The sequence below is a fragment of the Schistocerca serialis genome, unplaced genomic scaffold (assembly GCF_023864345.2).
Source record: "Schistocerca serialis cubense isolate TAMUIC-IGC-003099 unplaced genomic scaffold, iqSchSeri2.2 HiC_scaffold_1220, whole genome shotgun sequence".
Lineage (NCBI taxonomy): Eukaryota > Metazoa > Arthropoda > Insecta > Orthoptera > Acrididae > Schistocerca > Schistocerca serialis.
This window is the reverse complement of record NW_026047426.1, coordinates 50,001-55,000: the sequence shown is the minus strand read 5'-3', so window position 1 is coordinate 55,000 and position 5,000 is coordinate 50,001. Positions and strand designations below refer to the sequence as shown.

At 51.4% G+C, this 5,000-nt stretch overlaps 1 non-coding gene across 1 annotated transcript in view; it reads left to right on the top strand.

Annotated features, from left to right (window-relative positions):
- Positions 1 to 3,540: 3,540 nt before the first annotated feature.
- The window catches only part of LOC126435854 (small subunit ribosomal RNA), a 1,909-nt gene continuing 449 nt past the window's right edge, over positions 3,541 to 5,000 (top strand). Inside the window, exon 1 of the ribosomal RNA XR_007580242.1 lies at positions 3,541 to 5,000. This exon is cut by the window's right edge and continues 449 nt beyond it. This is a non-coding gene — a ribosomal RNA (small subunit ribosomal RNA).

Here is a 5,000-nt window from a genome sequence, read left to right as displayed (position 1 = left end):
ACCTACGTTGTACCTTAACCTAACCTACGTTGTACCTTAACCTAACCTACGTTGTACCTTAACCTAACCTACGTTGTACCTTAACCTAACCTACGTTGTGCCTTAACCTAACCTACGTTGTGCCTTAACCTAACCTACGTTGTGCCTTAACCTAACCTACGTTGTGCCTTAACCTAACCTACGTTGTGCCTTAACCTAACCTACGTTGTGCCTTAACCTAACCTACGTTGTGCCTTAACCTAACCTATGTTGTGCCTTAACCTAACCTATGTTGTGCCTTAACCTAACCTATGTTGTGCCTTAACCTAACCTATGTTGTGCCTTAACCTAACCTATGTTGTGCCTTAACCTAACCTATGTTGTGCCTTAACCTAACCTATGTTGTGCCTTAACCTAACCTATGTTGTGCCTTAACCTAACCTATGTTGTGCCTTAACCTAACCTATGTTGTGCCTTAACCTAACCTATGTTGTGCCTTAACCTAACCTATGTTGTGCCTTAACCTAACCTATGTTGTGCCTTAACCTAACCTACGTTGTGCCTTAACCTAACCTACGTTGTGCCTTAACCTAACCTACGTTGTGCCTTAACCTAACCTACGTTGTGCCTTAACCTAACCTACGTTGTGCCTTAACCTAACCTACGTTGTGCCTTAACCTAACCTACGTTGTGCCTTAACCTAACCTACGTTGTGCCTTAACCTAACCTACGTTGTGCCTTAACCTAACCTACGTTGTGCCTTAACCTAACCTACGTTGTGCCTTAACCTAACCTACGTTGTGCCTTAACCTAACCTATGTTGTGCCTTAACCTAACCTATGTTGTGCCTTAACCTAACCTATGTTGTGCCTTAACCTAACCTATGTTGTGCCTTAACCTAACCTATGTTGTGCCTTAACCTAACCTATGTTGTGCCTTAACCTAACCTATGTTGTGCCTTAACCTAACCTATGTTGTGCCTTAACCTAACCTATGTTGTGCCTTAACCTAACCTATGTTGTGCCTTAACCTAACCTATGTTGTGCCTTAACCTAACCTATGTTGTGCCTTAACCTAACCTACGTTGTGCCTTAACCTAACCTACGTTGTGCCTTAACCTAACCCATATTGTACCTTAACCTAACCCATATTGTACCTTAACCTAACCCATATTGTACCTTAACCTAACCCATATTGTACCTTAACCTAACCCATATTGTACCTTAACGTAACCTAATTTGTGCCTTAACGTAACCTAATTTGTGCCTTAACGTAACCTAATTTGTGCCTTAACGTAACCTAATTTGTGCCTTAACGTAACCTAATTTGTGCCTTAACGTAACCTAATTTGTGCCTTAACGTAACCTAATTTGTGCCTTAACGTAACCTAATTTGTGCCTTAACGTAACCTAATTTGTGCCTTAACGTAACCTAATTTGTGCCTTAACGTAACCTAATTTGTGCCTTAACGTAACCTAATTTGTGCCTTAACGTAACCTAATTTGTGCCTTAACGTAACCTAATTTGTGCCTTAACGTAACCTAATTTGTGCCTTAACGTAACCTAATTTGTGCCTTAACGTAACCTAATTTGTGCCTTAACGTAACCCATGTTGTGCCTTAACGTAACCCATGTTGTGCCTTAACGTAACCCAATTTGTGCCTTAACGTAACCCATGTTGTGCCTTAACCTAACCTATATTGTGCCTCAACCTAACCTATATTGCGCCTTAACCTGACGCACGTTGTCGCTGAACCTGCTCTGTAATTGTTATGCAACTCGTTAAATTAGTGTAGTGTTGCCTAACCGCAACCCTCGCAATATAGTTCGCTATTCGCACTGCCCGGTCCCCTGTGTATCGCGTCATGTTAAACACCTTGCAGGTGTTGCTGACTTTCCACATGCTCCTGCTATACACTGTAATGTGGATAGCAGCAGGACGTACATGCCCCCCCCCCCTTCCCCCCTGCCTTCGCAAGCTGGTCGTTGAGAAGTTTGCATGTTCAATGCCCTTCGCATGCCGACGTACTCAGCCTACGTTGTGGTACGGCCTGTCACCTGTCCGCCGATGTACGCAAAACCCACAAACTGTACTGCACATTGGTCCGTATGTACTGAATGATACATCGTGGCACATGTGTGACCGTACGACGACTGCGCCTAGCAACGGCAGACCATACAGTCCAAATATTGTGCACGCAGCTACGTGTCGTCTCCCTATAAGAGCTGGATTGCAGTGTGGTACGCCATTCAGACGTGTGGGAGGAACGGACGCCCTGGATGGCGATCAGCATGAGCAGTCTGTTGATGTAGTGGAGCGTGTATTCGGACGTAGTCGTCTCTTCTCACACACCGTGATAGCATGTTGCACCGCGTTCCACATCTGCGACATCCTGCAGAGGCCGGCTGACAGTCGTTCGCGCAATGGACACCGCATACGTACGGGGGCTACCTTCCACGTGTTCTCGAGGCGTGCACATGTTGTTGCGTCTATGTGGGCAGACGTAGTGTGTTGTGACACCTGACACAGGCATGCAATACTCGTTGCAAATGGCGATGGACGTCTACGTTTGCTGGTGACGTTACGCAAATGAACAACAGGTAACCCGTTGTGGTGCGGTTGTTCTCGCTAGAGGTGAATCAGTGTTGGCGACGATCGGTCGAGCTATTAACCGGTTGTTTCAGGGATACCCACCATGCCCACGAACGTGAAAGGGGACCCACCATGCCCACGAACGCGAAAGGGGATCTGGGTGTGAGGCGATACGCGGCGGTGGCTGGGTGGGACCGTCCCCGGCCGGTGAGGGGGGGCCGCCCGGCGTGCTGGCAGCGCGGTGCGTGGGCGCACGCGCTACAGCCGGCTGGTGGGGGCGGCCAGTGGCAGGCGCGCCGGCCGACGGACGCGGCAGGCGGCGCAGCTGCGCGCCGGCGCCCCCTGCTCGCGGCGCCTTGCGGCCAAAGTAGGTCCTCGCGGGCCCGGTGCGAAGCGCGGTGGCCATCTGCAGTGTGCTGGTCCGATTGAGGACTGTGTGCGCTGAGGATGCGCCGCCGCCCGGCGCTCGGCGCCGCGACGCCGTCTGCTGCTCGGTCGCCCCAGCGGTTCTCGCAGGTGGTTTGTATCGCAGCTGTGCGGACGTGTTGGCGCGTGCGCTGTGCTGGGAGAGTTCGCTTCGGCACCCAAGTGGGGCTTTTGTCCTTCTGTGGCGCTGGCGTTGGAGCTGCCGGTCACCGTAGGTGGCGCGTGTTGTCTCCCGCCGGCAATGCCACGACAGCACGCTCCCGGGCCTCTGTCGGCAGCGGCAAGCTCAGTTGGGAGCACGGGTGGTCGCACCTAAAGCGTCTACTCGCCTAACTCCGGGCGATTGCGCCTCTCTCGAACCCGACCAAGTACTTAGGACGGCGCTGCGCGCCGCCGGGACCTGAGAGGGTTTCGAGGTGTGTTGTGCAGGGGAGCTCAGCCTCCTCCTGTTTGCAGAATAATTGAGCGGACGCTTGCGTGTTCGCGCGGGCCCCCGGGACACACTCCCGGGCGGCCGGCTGCTCAGCTCTAGTTGACGCAGCTCCCTGGTTGATCCTGCCAGTAGTCATATGCTTGTCTCAAAGATTAAGCCATGCATGTCTCAGTACAAGCCGCATTAAGGTGAAACCGCGAATGGCTCATTAAATCAGTTATGGTTCCTTAGATCGTACCCACGTTACTTGGATAACTGTGGTAATTCTAGAGCTAATACATGCAAACAGAGTCCCGACCAGAGATGGAAGGGACGCTTTTATTAGATCAAAACCAATCGGTCGGCTCGTCCGGTCCGTTTGCCTTGGTGACTCTGAATAACTTTGGGCTGATCGCACGGTCCTCGTACCGGCGACGCATCTTTCAAATGTCTGCCTTATCAACTGTCGATGGTAGGTTCTGCGCCTACCATGGTTGTAACGGGTAACGGGGAATCAGGGTTCGATTCCGGAGAGGGAGCCTGAGAAACGGCTACCACATCCAAGGAAGGCAGCAGGCGCGCAAATTACCCACTCCCGGCACGGGGAGGTAGTGACGAAAAATAACGATACGGGACTCATCCGAGGCCCCGTAATCGGAATGAGTACACTTTAAATCCTTTAACGAGTATCTATTGGAGGGCAAGTCTGGTGCCAGCAGCCGCGGTAATTCCAGCTCCAATAGCGTATATTAAAGTTGTTGCGGTTAAAAAGCTCGTAGTTGGATTTGTGTCCCACGCTGTTGGTTCACCGCCCGTCGGTGTTTAACTGGCATGTATCGTGGGACGTCCTGCCGGTGGGGCGAGCCGAAGGCGTGCGACCGCCTCGTGCGTGCTCGTGCGTCCCGAGGCGGACCCCGTTGAAATCCTACCAGGGTGCTCTTTATTGAGTGTCTCGGTGGGCCGGCACGTTTACTTTGAACAAATTAGAGTGCTTAAAGCAGGCAAGCCCGCCTGAATACTGTGTGCATGGAATAATGGAATAGGACCTCGGTTCTATTTTGTTGGTTTTCGGAACCCGAGGTAATGATTAATAGGGACAGGCGGGGGCATTCGTATTGCGACGTTAGAGGTGAAATTCTTGGATCGTCGCAAGACGAACAGAAGCGAAAGCATTTGCCAAGTATGTTTTCATTAATCAAGAACGAAAGTTAGAGGTTCGAAGGCGATCAGATACCGCCCTAGTTCTAACCATAAACGATGCCAGCCAGCGATCCGCCGCAGTTCCTCCGATGACTCGGCGGGCAGCCTCCGGGAAACCAAAGCTTTTGGGTTCCGGGGGAAGTATGGTTGCAAAGCTGAAACTTAAAGGAATTGACGGAAGGGCACCACCAGGAGTGGAGCCTGCGGCTTAATTTGACTCAACACGGGAAACCTCACCAGGCCCGGACACCGGAAGGATTGACAGATTGATAGCTCTTTCTTGATTCGGTGGGTGGTGGTGCATGGCCGTTCTTAGTTGGTGGAGCGATTTGTCTGGTTAATTCCGATAACGAACGAGACTCTAGCCTGCTAACTAGTCGCGTGACATCC